This window comes from Camelina sativa, chromosome 12 (assembly GCF_030686135.1).
Source record: "Camelina sativa cultivar CO46 ecotype springtype chromosome 12, ASM3068613v1".
In the NCBI taxonomy this organism is placed as follows: domain Eukaryota; kingdom Viridiplantae; phylum Streptophyta; class Magnoliopsida; order Brassicales; family Brassicaceae; genus Camelina; species Camelina sativa.
The window spans coordinates 21,834,800-21,858,137 of NC_141891.1; the positions used below are offsets into that span (position 1 = coordinate 21,834,800).

Sequence of the window (23,338 nt, forward strand, 5' to 3'; positions counted from 1 at the left end):
CTTCCACAATCCCTAAGGTACCACCATCACCTTCACTTGTAAATATCATTGCATTTCATAGTTGTGTTTTGTTTTTAATCTTGAATCCTCTTACAAATTTCTTTCACACAGAGGACTGTGTGATTTAAGTTTGGGGGAGGGTTTGAGATAGCATTTGATGTTGTGTTTTGTGTTCTTATTTCAAATTTTTAGCATCTTCATATTAGTATTTGCATAGCATCTAAGGCATAGAAAAACCCTAAAAATTTGAAAAATTTTGAAAAAAATCTTTATAAAAAAAGAGTGTTCATGTAGTTTGCATTGCATATTAGGATCTTGTTTAGCATGTTTCATGTAGGATTGTATAATATTTGCATTAGGGATCTATGATGAGTATTTCTTTGTTAGCTTGCTTAATTCACTAGACTAGGATCAATGCCCAAGTTAATAGTACTTTGATGCTAGTTGAGTAGTTAGAAGCATAAGATTGAACCAAGCCTTGAATTCCTGCATTGCATTTGGTCTAAATTGAAGCATGTTGAGATTTGAAACCATTTCCTACTAATAAGAGCCTAATATTGACTTATAATTATCAATGTGTGCAATGCTTTAAACTCATGGATACCATATACATACTTGGATCATCTTTCTCCTTTTTACCACTCTTGTTGATCCAAGTAGCTGATTTCCTCATTAAGAATCAGTTCCCCTACCCTTAACCAAACCTTTCTTTCAAGCCATGTTTATTCTTGTGTGTGTGAGGCCTATTTTTGGGATTAAGCTTGGTAGAAAGTGTTAGGTTTGAACTGACAAGAGAAAGACCTTGTGTAGTTCTAGTTTGCATTTTTCAAACTAGATAGGACTAGGTGGTTCACTTGTTGGGTTTGGGACTTGGCTGTTATAAAAAGAAAAAGAAAAGAAAGAAAAGAGAAAGAAAAAGGGTAGAGTCTTTAAGAGGAGATTATGTTTAAACAAAGTCTAGTGAAAGGATGGGAAGTAAAATATTGTTGAAAATGGTTCTAGCTTAAGAAAGAAAAAGAAAGAAAAGGAAAGTCTAGCAAAAAGCTTATATGTCTTAAGAATAAGAAGAAAAGAGAACCATAGCAAATAAGTAAGAATCCCCCATCCCACTAGATAGATCAAATAAGAAACCTCTCCTAAGACTTGAAAACCAAAAAGAGAAAAGGGTGAAAGAGAAAAGAAGAAGTAAAGGGTAGCACTAGGATCATTTGGGTTTAGATTGCTAGGATAAACACTTTGGGTACCTTTGGGTAGACAAGGTTTTGTTCTTGTATGTATCTAAGTGTTCTTACCTTTAGCATTCTTCTAAAGCTCAATCCATTTTCATGAGAGAACCTTGATATTGACAAGCCCCACTCTAAAAAGAGACCATCATTGTCTCAAAACCTTTACCTCCAAGCCAAATGAGTTTAAGCATTGCATAGAATTGATTCATGTTCTTGATTAATGAATGTTAAAGGAAATGGTTGATTTGAATGCATGTGGACATCTAAGGCTCAAATCAGTAAAGGTTGTGATATGCTTGTCTAAAGTCTTTAAGTAAAGCTCATTCAACTTGCATCATAGTATTAGTAACTTGGACATTGATTCTAGATGGTCTATTTGCAAGCTTTAGGAGCTGAGATCCCACTTTCAAACCTCACTTACCTTCTTATGTCTTGATTATTTGCTTGAGGGCAAGCAAAGACTAAGTTTGGGGGTGTTGATGTTCATATATTTTACCTTGTTTTCCCTTAGATTATTCACATATTTTGTATGTTTTGCTATCCATTTTCACCATTATTGTGTAGCTTTAGGACCAATCATGCATTATAGTTTAGTTGCATTGCATTTGCATCTTTTCATGCATAAACAGGTGATTTTGGAGCCTAAGGAGCTTGGAAGCAATGCTGAGAAGAAGTGAAGCAACCATGAAGGAAAAGCAAGAGAGTTAAGGCTGAAACAACAAGGTCCGGGGTCCAACTCGACCGCACACTCGACCAGACACTCGACCGTGTGCTGAGGAGGACTCGACCGAGTGGAGAATGCACAAGAGAAGCCAGCTCGACCTGCCACTCGACCGAGCACAGGTCGAGTTGACCGAGCCGTTGACTATTTTGTCTTTTAGTATTTTTAGGGCTTCCACCCCCTCTCCTATATAAGGCATTGTACCTGCAGCCACCAAGAGAGTCCAGCTTTTAGATATTCTCTAAACCTAGTTTTTACCCTTTTGGGAATTATTCTTTTTGCACTTTTTATTTTCCTTAGATTTTGTACTTGTTTTACAGAGAAAAGACTAGATTCTTGTATTTTGTTGGTTTCATAACTTTCAAGATATAAAGATTTCGAGTTTTATTTCTTCTTCAATATTGTAGATCTCTGTTTTATCTTTCTAATAATGCAAGTTTCAACATTTTCTGGATTTTTGACTTTGTTCATCATGTGTTCTTGTGAGTAGTTCTTTAGGATCTGAGGATGGGTTAGGCTGGATTGATCTTGTGGTTTGTGTGATTTGGTCAAGCTTGATTGGTGTAGATCTCTTCTAGGCTAGATGTTCTTAATGCTGATCCTATATCTGAGAGGGTAGGGTTTGATTTCAAGCCTCTTAGCATCACACCAATGTTTGAGAAGCATAGATAAGGCTAGATCTAGAGCTTACCATTAGGCTTGCTAAGAGATTAAAGGTCTTGTTTGGTTTGAGATGTATTGCTTAATGTCTGCTTGTGTAGATTCTTTACTGTGTGAGAACAAGTGTAGAATTGCATAGGTTTGATTGTTTCTTGCCATGAGAGTGGAAGAAACTTGTCTTAGATTTATATGTCTAGAGATTAGCTCAAAGTTTGCTTGAGATTTGTTGACCAAGTTAGATAACCACAATGATTAGTTCAGCCCATGAATCCCTCCTCAAGGCCTTCTTTGTTTATTGATTTTTAAGTCTTAATCCCGTTGATTGCTTGTTGTTTGATCGTATTTGCATTGCTCTGTTTTTATTGTGTTGCTCTGTTTCCCGGATTATTCCAGCTCGACCCTGTACTCGACCTACACTCGGTCGAGTGCTTGCTCGAGTTCATCCCCATAACTCTTGGTTTATGATTTGTAGTTGTCCTGTCTTATCTCTAGTATCATTCTATTTGCATTTCTGTTTCATTTACTCATTGTCCTGTTCATTATTGTCTTGCATTAGTTTATCATAGTAGTTTCTATTTCTGTTCTTGTTTCATATTAGCTGCAATCATTCTGTTCTATTTGCATTTAGCTCTTAGTTCTTGTAGTTTTACTTTCTGCATCTTACATTTTCATCTTAGGATTGTTAGTGACAAACAATCTTTACATTTGGCGTAACTTAGATTCATATACATATCTTAATTGTTCACAAACACTCATTTAGGATTGATACCTCTTATACTGCAACAGCATAAGGGGAATTGAAACACCTTACCATCCATCCATTCATATCTCACCATTGCATACATTCATCATCATTCATTTATCACCCACAATACAAACCTTGTTTCAGCGTAATATGGTAGGATTCATACTAGTGAAATGTTTAAATGCACATCTAACATGAATCACCATGCGAATGAATTTGGATGCATTTTAAGTAAGGTGGAACACTTAAAATTTGGTTAAAAGGATTGCATGCATGATTAACTTGGTAAAGTTCATTTGAAATATTATTGCATAAATTCGTGTGAGGTTAGCTTAAATGCTCAAACGAATTTCAAAGGATTTAAATGGTTAACTCAAATGAACTTGCATGCTTAATTGAACAAAGAGGATTTAAGAGATTAAATCAAATGGCGTTGCATGCGTAATTTGGACTAAAGAATTTAAAAAAGTTAAATCAATTTGGTTGCATGCATATTAGAACTTGTTGCATTAATTTCGCTTAAGTTGCTTAATATTGGTTGCATGCATGTAGAATAATCTTAATTTGCTTGATTTGTGTTTCTTGCTCCTTGTTAATTATTGCATGTCGTATTCTTGCTTGATTTCATGCTAATGTGCTTGATTTCATGCTAATGGGCTTGATTTATCGTTGCTCGAATTATTGTTGTGTGCTTTATTTTAGCTTAGCCTCCTGAATTTGTTTCTCGAGTCTTAGCTAGAATAGTGTGTCGATCTTCTGTTCCAAATGCGGTTGTCTCGCGAGAGTTCCCGATGACCACTCGCGCAGAACAATGTCACGGATAGCTAGCTACTAGCGTGACCGCTACATGACGATGTAGCATAATTGCGGGTTCATGCTGGTGACCTTTGTGGTCTCGGCATGAGAAACGGTATGGAACGGAACAGATTATCGAGGGCCCTTATGTGAAAAGAGTCTAGGGTATTTCAAGCGATCCTTGTAGTATTCTAGATGTCTTTGTTTGGTTGATAGGTGAAGGAGTCTAGGGTATTTCAAGTGTCCCTTGTTTTATTCTAGATTGTCCTTGCGAGTCGTGTATGAGTTAAGAGTCTAAAGTGTTCTTTAGTCGTCTTTTGATGTGTATAGCGAGTCTATATCACCGAGTCGAGTCGTATTGATCTAACCTCTCTCGCTTGTTTGTGGTCTAAATTGCTTCCGCTATTGTTTCTGTCGCGTTGCTTTGATTACTTGCTAGTTTGTTTTACTTGCTTGTTTTCTTTGCTTGCCGGGGTAGTCGGGTTGGGGAAAGTAGAATCCTGTTTAGGAGAAAGGGGTACCCAGGCTCACTGAGTAATCTTAGATTACTCATGATATTATTTTGGTCTTGCAGGGAAGCCTAAGTGAGTCTAGAGCTAGAGCAAACATTAGGATACCGGATAGGATTTTCTTGTGTCCTTTGTAAACCCCTACATTTTCATAAGCGGTTATGTATAAATTATCCGACTATATTTATATATTGCTGTAATGATTTATTTTCGATGAAATGTTTTATTAAAGTAATATATACGGTTTTCAGGAAAACATGGCAAGTTGCAAATGATACTCGGCCTTGTCCGAGCTAACACAACGCACCAGGCCACAAGGGTTGCAAAGCCTAAGTAGTCTCGGTTGCGGGTGGAGTTGTGCCAGGGAGAACCGGTCGGGAAGTCTGCAGCTTCCGTCCCTCGACCGGATCACCTTGGTGCAATTCCCATCGTGGCGTCCCGTGGCTGTCCGATGGCCTTCGTGGTCATAGAATGGTTCGGGGGCGTTACAGTCATGGCCGTGGGAATCGATCAGACTTCGGTCGTGGTCGAGGTAGAGGCCGCATAATTTTCAAACCGCAACATAAGGCCAAATCCATTTGCCATAGATGTGGTATGGAGAATCATTGGATAAAGACATGCAAAACACCTAAGCACCTTGCTGATCTCTATCAAGAGAGTTTGAAAAAGAATCAAGAAGCTAACTTGGTTCATCTCAATGGTGAAGGTGATGTCGACCATGAGAATGATGATCAATTGGATTATGAGACTTCGGATTGTCTAAGAGAGGATAATTAGACTTAAATGTTGTCTTGATTTAATTTGCATGTTTTATGCTTTGAATTTTATTGGATTATGATTTTGGATTATAATTTTGGTTTAAATTCAGTTATTTTATTTCTTTCAATATATATTAGTTTGTTTTATTCTTTTATGTCTAAAATATGATTCTTGTCCATATTAAGAAATGGCTGAGGACAAGAACATACTTGTGGTGGATAGTGGATCAAGCCATACGATTTTGAAGGATAAGAGATACTTTGTTAATATCATTTTGAAAAGTGCCAATACTAGCACAATAGCGGGTATAGCAAGTCGAATTGAAGGCTACGGCCAGACCCATATTCTTTTACCTAATGGCACACATCTTAAAATAAGTGATGCTTTATATTCACCCAGTTCAAAAAGGAGCTTATTGAGTATCAAATATATTCGTTTGAATGGTTTCCATGTTGAAACTAAGGGTGAAGGAAACCAAGAGTTCCTACATATTACTGAAATCACCTAAGGCCATAAGAAAGTCCTAGAGACTATACCCGCATTATCTACTGGTCTTTACCATGCTAAAATTAATAGGATAGAAGCTAATATGGCAATGAACAATATGTTCAAAGAACAATTCACTTTATGGCATGAACGGCTTGGCCATCCAGTTCTAACATGATGTGTAAGCTGATATTAAATTCAAATGGGCACACTCTTAAAGAGAGACGAGTTATCCCTAAGAATCTCACGTGTGTAGCATGTGCACATGGCAAACTCATTATAAGGCCATCACCAGTGAAAGTCACTAAAGAGACTTTAAATTTTCTGGAAAGGATACAAGGAGATATATGTGGACCAATACACAAACCTTGTGGGACGTTTAGATATTTGATGGTCCTTATTGATGCATCGACCAGTTGGTCGCATGTTTGCCTATTATCCACAAGAAACCTAGACTTTGCTAGATTATTAGCCCAGATCATAAGACTGAGAGCACACTTTCCAGATTTTCCACTTAAGATTATACGTCTAGATAATACTGGTGAATTTACATCCCAAGCGTTTAATGATTATTGTATGTCCATGGGGGTAAGTGTGGAACATCTTGTGGCACATGTACATACACAGAATGGATTAGCTGAATCCTTCATTAAACGATTTCAATGGATTGCTCGACCATTACTCATGAGGTCGAAGCTTCCTATTTCGGCATGGGGACACACAATATTACATGCAGCAGAGCTTATACGCATCAGGCCATCTAGTGAGTATAAATATAGGCAGTCTAAATTACTAACGGGTCATGAGCCAAACATATCCCATTTAAAGACATTCGGGTGTGCCGTTTATGTACCTATTGCTCCACCACAGAGAACAAAGATGGGACCTCAAAGGAGGATGGAAATATATGTTGGATATGATTCTCCCACCATTATTAAGTATCTAGAGCTAGATACGGGTGATTTATTTAAGGCTAGATACGCGGATTGTCAGTTTGCTGAATTTGAATTCCTTACATTGGGTGGAGAGACAAACAAGCTGGTCAAAGAAATATCATGGAATCAAACATCCTTGAATTGGCAAGATCCTCAGACTCTAGCATGTGAGGCAGAGGTCCAAAAGATTATACATTTACAAAAGCTAGCTAATCAATTGCCAGATTCCTTTGTTGACCCAAAGAAAGTTATGAAATCGTACATACCAGCTTGTAATGCACCAGTACGTATTGATGTTCAAAAGGGACACAATGAAGTTGCTACAAAGTCTAAGGCACGTTTGAAACATGGTAGACCAATAAGTTCCAAAGAAAAGAATCCTCGGAAATCAAAGAAAGGTGCAAATCAAACCGAGGTAAAGGAAACCATAGACATGGCTGCGGCAAACCCTAAGGAACCGATCAATGAGGTTTGGGAAGCTGAACCTCAAGGTCCTGAAGGTATTGATAATAATAAGATCTCAATAAATTATACCATGTCTAGAATACAATGGAACCGAAAAGATGTCGACATTGATGAAATATTTGCATACAAGGTAGCACTTGAAATAAATGAGGATCATGAAACCACATCTATATTAGAGTGCACTCAAGGAAAAGATTAGTTAAAATGGAAAGAAGCTATTGACGTGGAGTTGAATTCATTAAAGAAAAGAAATGTGTTTGGTCGGATCTTAAGGACACCATTCGATATGAAGCCAGTGGGACAAAAATATGTTTTTGTAAGGAAGAGAAATGAGAATAATGAAATCGTGAGATACAAGGCAGGACTTGTAGCACAAGGATTTTCACAAAGACCAGGGATAGATTATGAGGAGACATACTCCCCTGTGATGGATGCAACGACTTTTAGATTTTTGATAAGTCTGGCTATAAGAGAAAAACTTGACTTGCGGCTAATGGATGTAGTGACCGCATATTTATATGGTCCACTGGATAATGAGATATATATGAGATTACCAGAGGGTATTGAGCTTAAAGATAAGAATGGTTCTCGAGAACAATATTGCAGAAGGCTAAAGAAATCCCTTTATGGACTGAAACAAAGTGGGCGTATGTGGTACAATAGATTAAGTGAGTACCTAGCCAAAGAAGGCTAAAAGAATGATCCCATCAGTCCATGTATTTTTATAATTAAGTTTGCAAACAAAGGGTTTATAATCATAGCAGTATATGTGGATGATTTGAATATCTTAGGAACCTCTGGGAAAACCGCCCAAACAGTTGAATATCTCAAGAAAGAGTTTGAAATGAAAGACCTAGGTAAAACAAAGTTTTGTTTGGGATTGCAGCTTGAGTACAAAAATGATGGAATCCTTGTGCATCAAATGGCATATACTGAAAAGGTACTCAAGAGATTTAATATGGACCAGGCTCACCCATTGCCTAGCCCAATGGTTGTGAGAAGCCTAAATTTGGATAGTGATCTATTCGGTCCAAAGAAGGACGATGAAGAGATTCTCAGTCCGGAAGTGCCATACCTCAGTGCTATAGGATCTTTAATGTTTTTGGCTAGCCACACTAGACTAGACATTTGTTTTGCCGTGAACCTCCTAGCAAGATTTAGTTCTTGTCCGACCCAAAGGCACTGGAACGTTATCAAACATATATTGCGTTACCTACAAGGAATGTTGGATTTGGGTTTATTTTATACTAACTATAACAAAGAAGGTTTAGTTGGTTTTGCTGATGCAGGTTATTTATCGGATCCACATAATGCAAACCGGCTATGTGTTTACACACGGTGGTACAACAATTTCATGGCGTTCAATGAAGCAGACTATTGCGGCCACTTCATCTAATCATGCATATATTTTAGCTATGCATGAAGCCAGCCGTGGGTGTGTTTGGTTACGGTCGATAACTCAACACATCAGGTCAGATTGTGGCATGGCCGATGACAAGGAACCAACCGTCATATATGAGGAAAACACCGCTTGCATCGCACAGCTCAAGGAAGGATATATCAAGGGAGATCGGACAAAGCACATTTTGCCTAAGTTCTTCTTCACACATGAACTACAAAAGGCCAGAGAAGTTCAAGTGGCGCAAGTTCCATCTTGCGACAATTCAGCCGATCTCTTCACCAAGTCATTACCGACATCAACATTCAAGAAGCTCACACACCAGATTGGAATGCGGAGACTCAAGGACTTTTAGTGATGTTTAGAACAAGGAGGAGTCACTACAAGAAAACATGAAATTAACGACTGTACTATTAGTCACTATTTAGTCGCTAAATGGTGTTTTACGACCAAATTGCGACTAAAACCTGTTGTCGTAAATCGTTAGTCGGTAAAAAAAATTAGTCGTAACATAGTTGCCAAATTTAGTGACTTATTAACGACTAATTTCCGACCATAGTTGTATTTAAGTACTTATACATTATTGTATTTATACAGTATTTATACATTATTGTATTTATACAGTATTTATACAAAATATAAATATATATTATTAATTGTTTTAAATATATTTAAACTATGAATAATTTTTTTTTGAATACTATATTTATTATTATAAACCATGATTATTAAAAAAACTGTATTACAAAATAAAATTAAAAAGCATAATTAAAAATAAGAATACTTCATCCTCCTCAAAAAAACATAATTAGAAAAAAAAAAAAAAATAGATGAACAGCTACATAATAAATGGTTTTGTAGCAAATTCTCAATTGCTTTGGATTCCATCATTGAAGCCTAAGTACTTCCCACTAATGTTCCCAGAGCAACTCATTTCTTCAAGTACCTTCAAAACAAACAAACATAAAAGGTATCATGGGGACACATTTGAATTTCAAAATCAAGACTAGAAATGAGAAACCATCGGGACAAGCAATTCACTATAACTAACATGTCCTCTAGCTTAAAAACGTAAGTGTGAGTAAGAAGATCGACAATGGTAACTCTAGTTAAAGAGTGCAGACAAAACAAATGTCTATAGATCGATTTTACCAAATAACTCTTGACAAATTCAACAAAAAGCCTCACAAAATTACATCAGAGGCTGCTAAACAAATGACTCTCTACCAGAATTAATAAAAGTCTCACAGCAATAAGTAGCAAAGTAAATATATTGTACCATAATAGCAAAGGATAAGAAAATGTCTTAACAAATGAAAGTTTACCTTCCGCTCTGAAATAAAGTTGTACATCATGAGCTCTGTCTAAGAGTGTGTTTGGCTGTGGCTTTCTCTGTAAGCCAAACATCATCTTCGACCTAAGAACAACAGGACATGATCAGAAATTTTCATTTCTAGAGACTGAAATCACCAAAAACAAAATAAAACATTATCTCAGTCTAATCTATTCAAAATAACAACACAAACTGAAATAAACATATGATTTTTACCTATCTTCTTCTAGCTCTCCACTTTAAACATGCCAACTGCTTCTTCAAGCTTCTTGACATGTTCTTCAACTTCTCCAAAAGTTTCCCTGATCCCAAATCCAGTCTATGGACCACAAACAACAAAATAATATAGTAAACAAAAATCACATGTTCAAACACAAACACACACACATATACAAGATTTTATCAAATAAACACACGTAAACTGAGGTGACTTTGTGAAGGAAGTCCATTTCAAACATCCGGGAACCTCCGTGAAAACCCTAACACCTAAGGCGAACTTCAATTCACCAGACCAAGGTTCATCTCGTGTAGTGATTGTGGATTGTCCATTAAACAAAGATGAAATTCAAGAATCACAAAGTATTTGAAACGATCCGACCCGTTTTTTTAAAAACAAATAATAAATAAATAAATTATAACTAATAATAATAAATAATAAATAAAAAAATTACTCAAAAATATTTATTTAAATATGCAGAACTCAAATCACCAAATAAGTAGCGGAAAATACCAATAACAATAGCAACCTAGCATAAACCAACATTCCAATTCTAGCAACCTAGCATAAACCAAAACATAACAATTAAGTCCCTAGAACATCCTCCTCTTCATTGCCATGATCCCACGGTCACACTTTGTCTCTACCTGCACCACAAACACAATGAGATGCGTGAGTATTACCAGAACTACTCAGTGAGGCGATCCTCCCATCTACGAGCTATACACACAAGCAAATCAAGAGTACAACTACAAATAAAATATAACAAACCAACCATTTAAACAGAACAACCAATAACACTTTCACAACACCTACACATCATCACACAAAACAAGTCATACAACCCAATCACTTAGATAAGCTCATGGTCACGCACTCACCTTAACAAGTGATTCATGAAAATAAATACAACCAAATGAGAGGCTCTCCAATATCCAAGAACAACCAAACTTGCTCCTACAACCAATCACAACAACAAACAAACATTGAAAACAAACTGATAGAAAAATCTGAAAAGAACAACCTCACAAGTGAATTACGAAATCGAAACAAACCGTTAACTTTCTAATCCCTCCGGTGAAAAGCAAGATCGATACGTCTAGAAGCTTCTCACAAAATTTCAGCACGATCGGATAACAGATGAAACCGCAATCGTCCCCGTAACATCCGCTGATCTCAATCCACGAATGAGAAGAAACGCCTCACGAAACTGTCAATATCTCCTAGAATATTAACTTAAATTCACTTCTGTAAAATGGAGAGTGTACGAAAATCTGTTAGCTACAACCCTACCAAAACTTAGTACCTTTCGAAACGATTTGACCAGCCGGATAGGCTAAGCAAGCAATCTTAACATAACACAAAAACATAAACTCACTATGGAATCACACTGTAGACTCGAAGAGGATGTTCTAGGACTTCATGCAACACACAATTGACTAACTCACATAATCAATCAAAGCATGCAACCCTAAACATCTACAGCACAAAGCCTAGTGAACCCAAACCTAGAACCGTAAGGGCTCTGATACCAAACTGAAACGACCGACCCGTTTTTTTTAATAATAATAATAATAACAATCTATACTATGAAAGATGACCAACTCTCTCCATATGAATGACACATCAGCAGTAGAGAGAGTGCCACCTATCTATCATCATTAAAAGCAAACAGATATAAATTTAAAAGAAATATGAAATATTTTTATGTCTTTTATTCTTTTCTTTTATCATAAACAGTTTCAATATTTACATAAGAAATTTAGAAAGGCTTAGAACATGTCCCAAGAAAATAGATGTATCACCAAAAGAAAAAAGAGCATCCAGAGTGAATCAAAAAGCCACTTTTTTCTCTTGGCGTAAACCATGAATGTATGGGCAATATGGTTTAGGCATTATAATTTTGTCAATAGTTTGAAGAGTTGCAGCAGTGATAGAGATATTAGTTAATATTGTAGAGAAATTCATGAAATTTTAATCCTCAATAAATAAATTTTTATATATAAAGAAGATTGGGGTTTTGTTCACTATCAAATGAAAGATAGTTGAATAAAACTGTAGAATGTTGGTTTAGAAAAATATGGAGACAAAGAGGAAGATAGTTGAATAAATTCATAACGGTTGGTTTTCATATATTCTAATGTTTAGAAGTTGTCAAAAAGAAAACTAGATGAAATCTATAATATGAAAGTTGACCAACTCTCTCCATCCTTCTGCCACATCAGCAATGGAAAGAGTGCCACATGTCTATGAATAAAATCAACCAATCATCTTGAATTTTTTATGTTGCTTGACTGATCCTCTTCGTCTTCCACTGTTTGATTTTTGTAGTAATTGCTATTTTGACCCTTTTCGCCTTCCCTTGCTTTGATTTTTGTAGTAACTACTCTTTAATAATATCTCTCACATCCTGCTATTTTTTTTTGTAGTGAACGAAGAAGTGGAAGATGAAAGTCAACTATAGAGAAAAGAGAACTTAAAGATCAAGCATATTCAGAGAGTACACTTTTAAAGAAATCACCAACGAGACTTGGCTTTAGAATATAGATTAGAATGCTGAAGATAACAGAGGACTGAACTTCCTAAAGAAAAAAAATTGTCTTATACTAATGTTAAGACAATCTTAACATCATCTAGAAATTGTCTAAATGGAACTGATTAGTATGCTTATTGTTCCAAATAGCTGATGGGTACAACTTATGGCTTTTTAGGCTTCTGAAGAATCTATATCTACGCATGAACGAATTTATATTGGTTGTAACTGGTTATTTTTTGTAGCTTACCTATACTATGTTAATGCATTAGTAATGGTCTATTTATTTTGCTCAAAATAGATTACAAGTTAGTTTCTTCATTATGGGAATTGCATGCTCTGTTTTGCTTACTGTTCTCCTTAATTATTCATATATTTCTTGCTTTGGTACGGTGTAACAGCTTCAAAAAAACAAATCCTTATATGGCAGGAGTCGTGAATATATAGAGAAAGATGTTTAATTAGTTCTTCTAATTATAGTTTGTATGTAATTATAGTCATTCTCATTAGATAACAAACAAGATAAATCAAAATTCTCTCTTAATTTTACATTGTTGTGTTGTTTTCCTTCTCTATAAACCTTTTTTTCTATGACTCTATCTACTCAACTATACACAGGATTGCAAGTTCATTCTCACTATGGTGAACCTTAAGGATTTTGTCTTTGAGTGGTATTGTTTCTTAACTTTAATTTTATGCATTTAGGGCCGGTATGTGTGTTGTTAAATGTAATCTTACTATAGAATAAGAAGAAACTTGTCATTTTGTGTTTGATTCTTAAGAGGTATAATAGATTATGAGACTTGGGAATTTGTGTGGTGGCTACTCCAAATTTTTAGTCACATGATGTTGATCACCATGGTTTGTACTTTTGTTTTTGACTACTCAATACACAATATGATATTGACAGTGAAAATGTAATAGTTCATATCGCCAAAAGATAACCCGCGCAGTGCGCGGGTACTCATCTAGTAATAATAAATACTCTACAGCTAGTGGTCCCATATCCACTAGCTACCTAACCACAAACACACAATAGCGGATAATAGAAACAATATCATTAACAAAAAATTTCCAATAATAAATAACCAATACCAAAGTATAACAATAATTCAATAACTAATCATCAGGAAACATAAAACCTGCAACGTAGCAATGTTCTAATGACTCAACTCTAGCAACCCAGCAATGCCAGACAACATCCAATCGAGTCCCTAGAGCATCCTCCTCTTCATTGCCTTGATTCCACGATCACACTTTGCCATTATCTGCACCACAAACACAAATTGAGATGCATGAGTATTTTATAAACACTCAGTCAGACAATCATCCCATCTACTGGGCTATACACACATGCAATTGCGATACTCTAACCATCAAACAACAATCAACAAACAAACCAGGCATTGCATCGACCTACACCATCAGGGGATTGCGTCGACCGACGCATGATCTGCATCGACTGATGCAAGGTCCACTTGCATCGACCGACACTCACAATGCATCGACCGAAGCATGCTTGACATTTCACCGAAAACCCTAGTTGCATCGACCGACACCTCCACATGGCATCGACCGATGTTCCTAGGTCAAATCGTGCCGTCCTCGCATTGCATCGACCGATGCATAAAGTGCAACGACCGATGCACATGCCGAGCATCGTTTCCCCGAAGCTTCTCACCGGATCTTCATTCCTACAAACGTCAAACTCGATCCCAAGCCATAAGAAAGCTTCCCAAAGCCTCTAATAACATTCTAACAAGCCAAAACAACACATAAACAAGCAGAACAGAGAATCTCAAGCTTAGATAAGCCATGGTCATGCACTCACCTTTGCCAAGAAGATTCTGAACCTTAAACACGCAGGAAAATGCTACTAGGAAACTCCTACAACGATCCCAGCTACAGATCTCTACAAGAACAGCCTCTAATCTCTCAAAATCCACAAGAACACTCAAGAACACCTTTTCTCTCTTATTTTCTCTCAAACACGGCTGCACTCGACGAATGAGACAAATACTCCAGTTAAGGGTTTTCCCTAACCTAAAACGCAGCGTTTAACTTAAAACTTTGTTTTGCACTTTTTTTCTTCTATTTTCTATGTAATATATGTTATTGATGTATTTTAAAATTATTTTTCGTCTAGGGTCTTTCATTAGGGTTGAGAAGGGAGCATTTGGATTATATCGTGTGTTTTTACTTGGAAAAAGGTAAAGTTCATTCTGCTGCTAATCATATCCAGACCAAATTTTCAAGTTACTGAGTGTTTGTTCTAAGTCTCGATAATATTGCTCATCTTTCCGGATTCCTTATACTGTTGAGAAGATTTACAGTAATGGATTAATAGATCTTGGATTTTCGTCATCAAGAATCCATGTCTCAGATCTGGTTTTTTATCAAGTCTCGATGTCGTCGGCTATGGACAAGGCTTTAATGGCGATATCACTGGAAGAAGAAGAAGAAATTCCATTCGATATGTCGGACCTACTGGAGTTTCTCTCTTGTCAGTGAAATGAAATAATCTTGGTCGGAAAATTTCTAAATCTTGAGTGTTAAGAAATGCAGTCACTGATCAGGAATATGCGAAGAAAATGGTAAAAATGGGGAAAAACTACTGGGGTGGCGCTTTCAAAAGAAAGGTTTCGGTTCATCTTTATGTCAGAGCATGATCTTTAGGATGTTCTGGATAATAAAGCGCATACATATAATGATTGATCCATCGCGGTGGATAGATGGTATGAACATCCTCCTGCTAACTATCTTCAATTCATCCCCCTTTGGGTTCAGATCTGGAACCTTCCCATCAATTATTTCACTATTCCGGCAATCACTTCTCCGGGAGAGTTGATAGGACAAGTCTTTGAGGTGGCCTTTGACCCCAAAATGCCACAACTGCAGGAATTTGTTAAATTCATAGTTCCTCTTGATGTCTCAAGACCCCTGAGAAGACCTAAGGTGATAAACATTAAAGGAGGTTTGACTGTAGTAAGGTTCCAATATGAAAGAGTTCAAAAGCGCTATTACGAGTGTCAAAGGTTAACACACGAGAAAGAGGTTTGTCCAATCATTGTAAAACAAGCTCAAGATGAGGCTACATCAAGGAGGTGGGGGAAACAGGGAGAAACCAAGGACCTTGAAAGAAAATGATCCTCTCTATGGATTACTGAGAAAAGATCAAGTGGGATTCGACTCACTCACTCACTGGACAACCAAGAATAGCCCCTGAAGTCTTAGAAGGAATGAAGCAATATCTTATGGCTGCTCTTGGGGAGGATCAATCCATGAAGATTGATAGAATGAAGAAAATGGTTGGGGAGGTGGAGAAGGACAGTAGTGACCCTCACTAGGGGCAAAATTCTCAAAATAAAATTGCAAAAAAATGGCCCGAAGGAAGACCGAGGAAATATTCGCGAGTCGGAAGATGGCCGAGCCAAGACCGAAGTGACTGGACGTGTGATCGAGACCCTAAGACCGATCGGGAGTTTGCGGTTTACTCGGAAACTGCGTATGCGGGAAGGACCGAGAAATGCCGAGAAGGACGGTACGGTCCGAGAGTTGCCGAGACATCCGAGGAATGTCCAAGTGTTGCCGATGATGTCCGAAGGAGTGCCGAGTGTTGCCAAAGGATGTCCGAGTGTTGCCAAAGGATGTCCAAGTGTTGCCGAGGATGTCCGAAGGAGTGCCGATTGTTGTCGAATGATGTCCGGGTGTTGCCGAGAGATGCCCAACGACCAACCGAGGGACGCCGGCCGAACCAACGAAAATTCCGGAAATTAAGGAATTCTTGTTTTATCCAAATTGGCCAATCAAAATGCATGCAAGTAGTGGAAGGCAAAAATATTATTCTTTTAGAAGAAGGCCAAAAGTGGGAAACAAAATCATTCCACTTTTTAAAAGGTGACCAATCATATTTCATGCAAGGAGGAAGTGGAGAACAAAGAATTTTTGATGGCCAAGTGTTGCTCATGCAAATTCTCACCAAACCTCACACTTCCACTATAAATAGACCCCCTTAGGAGCCTTGTGAAGCCATTTTCGTTTTTCGTCTCTCTCCTTAATAAAATAAGAAAGTTAGAGAGATTTAGAGAGTTAGAGAGAAGTTAGAGCTAGGGAGAAAGTGTTCTTCCTTAGAATTTTTTCTCTTCCGCGTCTCAAGCTAGGACTAGAAGCTGTTAGATCGATTCTTTCAAGCCAAGTCTAGGTGAGTTTCGATGCATGTGATATGGCACATGATAGGTGGGGTTTTGTTGTTTTTGCTTAGGATTTTTGTGTTAAATCTAGGCATTTTCGTGGGTGTTGGGGTAGATTCGATTCTTTTCTTTTAGATTGAGTTCTAGATAGTTCAGTCTCGTTTTCTTTGTTTCCTTGCATGTCTATGTAAGGTTGTGTCTAGCACTTAGTCTCTAGATTTTCATTCTAGTTTCTTTGTTGCTTGTTTGTGGTTGCATGTTTGCTTGTGTGCATTGCATGTTAGATTTTAGCTCTTAGTCTCTAGAATTTTCATTCTAGTTTCTTTGTTGCTTGTGTGTTGTGCATGATTGCTTGTGTGCATTGCATGTTAGATTTTAGCTCTTAGTCTCTAGAATTTTCATTCTAGTTTCTTTGTTGCTTGTGTGTTGTGCATGTAGCTTGTGTGCTTTGTAGGTTTGTTTGGTTGTGTGTTGAGGTTGTGCAGGAGAAGACTTCCCCAAGGCCGTAATCGGTGCGGATTACGAAGACTTGGAAAGACGGGGTTGCTGCCTAGGGCCGAGTACTACACGACGGTGTAGGCGAGAGCACCTGTTGAGATGTTCTATGCTCGCGTGCCTTTGTGGCTGTGAGTATAGGTCTTCACGGGTATGGGGAAATAGCGAAGGGAGGAAGTGATGAAGTGGTGGAGTGAAGAAGTGAAGGGCCCTTGGAATTGAAGAAGAAGTTTTCAGCTTCCGCATACGTATACTTTGATAGTATACTAGGAGATTGCTTGACTAACTCGCATATTATCTTGCTTGTTTTTCTTGCATTTGGCTTGCATGTTGCATTTGAGTGCTGCATGTAGTTGTTGTGTTTAGGCTTGCATGTTGATAGCTTCGTCTTGCATGTTGATAGCTTAGTCTTGCATATTGATTGCTTAGACTTGATTGTTGTGCTTAGGCTTGAATGTTGATAGCTTTGTCTTGCATGTTGATAGCTTAGCATTGCATGTTGTTAGCTTAGGCTTTCATATTTTCTTTGCTTGCATGATGTGTGTTGCTCGCTGGGGTTGGGGTTGGGTTTGGTTTCTTGTTAGGTTTCCGAACTTACTGAGTGTTTAGCACTCAAGACTCCATAATTTGTGTTGCAGGTAACCTTAGTGGGAAAAATCCTTAGAGGGGAGCACAGGACGTTAGACCAGCTGGTGTAGAATTGCATTGCCTTTGCAAGTCGTTTTTTTGTAATAACTTAATTTATCGTATTATGGCCTTTTGCCTGGCGCCATTTTCGTATTAATATTTTATGAAGTAGATAAAGTTGAAAGTCATTTTTATTTGAGTTGTGTTGTTTTCAAATAGTTTCAGCCTTGTCCGGGCCAACACAATGCACCAGGCCGCGAGGGTTGCAAAGCCCAAGTAGTCTCGGTTGCGGGTGGAATTATGCTAGGAGGACCGGTCGGGAAGTCTGCAGCTTCCATCCCTCAACTGGACCACCTCGGTGCAGTTCTCATAGTGGCATCCCGTGGCTGTCCGTTGGCCTGCGTGGTCATAGGACGGTTCGGGGGTGTTACAACGGTCGTATCAGAGCATGGTTATAATGCTCGTGGAACACGCGTTTTCAAATGTTTAATCGAGTAAATGAGTCGCAAAGGCAATTTTAGGAAACCGGTACGTCCTTGTGCATTTTAGGTAGATGGGATTAGGACTTACCCTTGGATGCTGGTGCAGATGTCAGATGAGGGAGGTCAAGAGGGATGGTCGTGGGGTGATTCAAGAGCTGATGGGGAAGAATGTCAAGAACCGTTTGAGGATGATCAATATGATGTCGAAGACTCATTGGATGGTGATCAATATGATGCCGAAGACCAAAGGCAAGAACCGATGGAGAAAGATCAGTGTGATGACGGAGAACAAAGTGAAGGTGACCCACATGATGTCGAGAGAAAGACAAAACCAAGAGAGAATTACGATCGAACGACAGGAAGGTTGAGTTCCAAAGGAAGTAAGTCGCAAGAATCCTTATAACGATCAAGTTTTGAAGCAAGATCAAGATACATGAGAGAAAAGAAGTTTGGTGCTCTCAATGAAGGAGATTGGTGTTATCCGCGGGATAATAATCTTGTTCGACAGCCATCAAGTTTTCGTCAAACACCATTTGGAGTGCGATCTATAAATCATGAACAATTTGAGCCAAGGAGTATGCCGCCAAGACGAAGGAGAGTACGTGAAGAGCCAAGACGTCAAGAGAGTGGTGCAAGAAACCATGTGTTAGCAATGTTCCAGGAGATACTAGTGCTTATGCGACAGCAAGTGTCACAGCCAAGAGAATCAGAAGTCCCGAGCTTCCTGAAGATTGTGGTGATTATGAAAAACTTGGGAACCGAGTATTTTAGAGGAGGATCAAACACGTTTGAAGCAGATCAATGATTGCAGAACATGGAGAAGAATTTCGATGCAACTTGATGCCCTGAAGACTACAAGAAAGATGTTGCAGTCTACTACTTTAAGGACGATGCAAGTGATTGGTGGACCATTGTGAAGAGACATTATGGTCGAAGGAATCCAACATGGACAGATTTTCGAAGAGAGTTCAAATGGAGATATTTTCTACCGGAGGCCGGAGACAAATTGGAGACCGAGTTCATGCACTTAGAAGAAGGCGTGAGGAGTGTTCGAGAGTTGGAGTCAATTTTTACTCGACTTCGAAGGTATGTGTGCCAAGGAGGACAAGATGAAGTAGCTATGGTTCATTACCATATGCAACCAATGCTAGCAGACATCCGGAGTAGACTAAGGTCTCTAGCTTACCAGCAAACCGATGGATCGGTTGAAAGAGCTGTGAACGTGAAGGAAAGATTGGAAAGGGAGAAGAGAGCCATGCGACAAGACCATGGGAAAAAAAGGCAAGGATGGTGCCAAGTGTTGGCACAAATCGAAAGAGGAGACGATCAAACCAAGAAGGGCGTAGACCAACATCAAAGATAAGAGGAGGAGTTGTATGTTACTCATGTGGAGAGCAAGGACATTATTTTCATGAGTGTAAGAGAACAGGGAAGAATCATCTGTCAGTTCCATCTCACATCATATGTTTCAACTGTGGCAAGAGTGGCCATTACATGGCAGCCTGCCCAATGATCAACGTCGTAGAAGCAGTTCAAGAAGCAAGAGATCCCCCACTGACCAGTCCTGAAGGAGAGCAACCGTAGAAGCAGCAAGTCGGAAGGGATCGTGTGTATCATTTCCATTAGGTAGTTATCCCTTAGACCTTCAGAACTGTGCGGCGATCGGGAAGGTAAGTATGGGCGCTAACTCCCTCTTTGTGTGTTTGTGTGTTTGTTTGTTTGGTGTTTGTTTGCTTGCTGTGTTTGTTGCTTGTCTAGGCTTGTTGTAGCATTTTTTCAGTGCTAGTCCAAGTTCTAGGTGTTGTGTAAGAAGCCTTCTAGCTAAGCGTTTTAAAGAACCCTTAGTGCTAGGCCGTGTAGGGAAACCTTTGTGTTCTAGGTTGAACCTTTTCCCAGCCGTATAGTGGAATCGTGAGTGTTGAGTTTGGTGGAGCAAGTTGGAGTGGTTGTAATGCCCCCGAACCGTGCTATGGCCACGCAAGCTACAGACTGGCCCGATGCGCTATTTGGAAACATCCATCAACAGTCCCTCCGAGGATCAAGAACACATTAGGACCCTTAGCCAGTCTGTCGACGGTGCTTCCTTTTCCGTATGAGACGTCTTTTAGGCTTTGCAATCCTTGAGACATCCCAAACGTTGAGCTGACTCGGACAGAGTCTATATCAGCTACAACCCATACAAATAGAAATCTGATTATATTAAATAAGGAAAATAAGGTTTATTACAAAACGGAACCAAAGGTTCAAGAGTTCAAGGCTTAGAGCCAAAGTTCGGTTGCAAGGCAACATACTTTACTTAACAAAAAGACACAAAAACTACTCTGGGTTCCTAGTGTTCACCACGTCCTCTAATTCTCTCTAGGGTTATCTACAAGACAAATATTATCATAAGTAATCTAATTTACTTAGTGAGTTACAGGGCTCCTGCAGAAAACTAATCCCCAAAATCCCCAAATTCCCCAAACAACAATCAATCAATCAATCAGAGATAGCATGCGGAAGCTAATGAGCTAATCAATAAATCTAACAAGCAATCAATCAACTACAAGCTACATGCAATAAACTTGAATAAAAGCGAAAGTGTTTTCAGACAAATTTTAACATATGGGCCCGGTATGCTTCCCCTCCTCATCAACTTTGCGAATCCCCGCCTACAACTACATAGGCATGCAAACGGATATCACCATCGAGCTACACCGTCGTGTAGACAGCGTCGGCCAGGGTAGAGAGCCCAGTAACCTCCGAGCTCTTCGTCCCAGACCCTACAACTCACGAACGTGGGTTACACGTCTGCATGCGGTACGAATCTAGTCTAAGGACAGCCATTCCAAAGTTTTACAACGCTAGCCGGAATTTCTTATTAACCATGGCCGATCATGTGTTAGGCAATGTCCGTACGACCCGTCCGTACACAAGAAGAATAAGGCCCAGACTTCTTGGTAAGGAAGCCTTTAGGCAAGACAGGCCTCATCAAGCCCATAAGAAGGATCGAGAACATCTTGTAGCCGTTGGAGGTGTGGAGAGTGGAAGGAGTCACGAATGAGTTTAAGCAAGTTGACCTTGCTCATGTCGCTATCACACTTGGGAACACCTCCTTCTCTCTCTTTATGTCATTGTCGTATGTTTCTATTTGTGTAAAGGGATTTACCCTAGTATGGCCGCCTATTTAAGGTTTGGTCACATGTTGTATTCAGACTATTCTAGTGGATTCTATTCTTCACCTCTCATTCTCTTTGTTACAACGATTCTCTCTCTCTTTACTCTAACTTTACTCTACCAAAACTCTCTCAATCTCTCAAGTCTTCCGCCTATTCTAACATTTCTCTCGGTCTAAACACATCAAATTGATACTTGAGGTTTTATGGTTTATAAGCTCATAAATTTACAAGTATCCTCTTTAGAAACTTACCCCCTTTGCCACTAGAACATTTCGAACTAGCCGCTAATGGAACTTCTTCACCAAGTTACCTTCTCTACCGCTAGATCATTTTGATTCTAGCGGTGAGAGTAACCTCACATCACATGCATATTAACAAGAAAGATCACAAAGATAAATCAAGTAAAGAATGCAACTAAAAATTTCCAAGCAAACCGTTTTCTAGATGGAGGTCGTTGGGATCCATCGAGACCAGTAAGTTTGTGCCTGAACTCATAGAAAACCAGCGGTCGGATCTCTTAACGATGTTCTTCTCTTCGGCGGCACTTCAGATCTGCTCTTCGCTTGCGATCGAGTTTCTTCTCGATACAAGGCTTTGGACGGCATCGATAGTCTCGTCTTGCTCTTCCTCCCTTCTTCTGTTCTTCTTCTTCTTTCTCTTCTCCTTATCCTTCTCTCTTTCTCTCTTCTTTCTCACTATGCTTCTCTTTGATGGTGTGCAAAAATGAGAAAGGAAGAGCTCTTTATATAGAGATTGGTGGGTGGTGGGATGAACCAATGCATGTCCTCTACTTTGATTCTTCCCCCTTAGCTGGTGAGCAAGCTCAAAATCCCCATGGAATATTCTTGTCTCACAATCTTTGGTTCATGCATCTCCACCCCTCTTTGCATGCAATTTAATTGGTTAATTTTGTGAAAACACAATAATTATGTTTTTTCACTTTTTTTGCATGAATTCCTATTGGCCAATTTTGTGAAAACACAATAATTATGTTTTTCAGTTTTTGCATGAATTTCTATTGGTCAATTTTTAAGAAATTTGTTGGCTCGGCCGGCGATACCGTATTTCGTCGACGGTTCACGTCGCGGCTCGGTCTCCATCTACGGCATGTCTCGGACTACTCGGCAGTAAGTCTCGGCTCCCTCGGTACGCTTCAAACGATAATTGCGGTATGTCTCGTCACTTGCGGTATGTCTCGGACGCTACTTGCGGTACATCTTGGCTTCATCGGCCAACTCTCGATCCGTCAATATTTCCTCGGACACTTCTTCGACAATTCTTCAGCTCTCCTTCCTGGCTTCCTTTCCAGGTCTTTTGACCTTGGGTTTTCAATTTGAAATTTATCCCATGGCGAGGGTCATTACAGTGGTGGCCAAAAGCGAGATCGTGTTCAAGAAGAACTGGCCAAGTTGAAGCGCGAAGAAGAAGAGGATATTGAATGGCAAAGGAAATCAAGGAGGAAACCAATTAAGCATGAACAAGAGGGTGTGAAACAAGTTTATTTGTGGGATGAAAGGAGGATGATGATGTGTATGCAATGGTGAGATATGAATGGAATGATGGATGGGTGTTTCAATTCCCCTTATGCTATTGCAGTACAAGA

General features: G+C 38.8%; 2 long non-coding RNA genes across 2 annotated transcripts; one reads left to right on the plus strand and one right to left on the minus strand.

Annotated features, from left to right (window-relative positions):
* Positions 1-9,586: 9,586 nt before the first annotated feature.
* On the minus strand, positions 9,587-10,378 carry LOC104732430 (uncharacterized). Its single transcript, XR_758821.3, has 3 exons — positions 10,250-10,378; positions 10,026-10,117; positions 9,587-9,646 (listed from the first exon to the last, which is right to left on the minus strand). It is a non-coding gene; the product is annotated as an uncharacterized LOC104732430 (long non-coding RNA).
* A 6,461-nt stretch (positions 10,379-16,839) lies between these two features.
* On the plus strand, positions 16,840-21,802 carry LOC147930883 (uncharacterized). The gene is made up of 2 exons (XR_015574165.1): positions 16,840-21,376; positions 21,463-21,802. It is a non-coding gene; the product is annotated as an uncharacterized LOC147930883 (long non-coding RNA).
* The last annotated feature ends 1,536 nt before the right edge of the window (positions 21,803-23,338 follow it).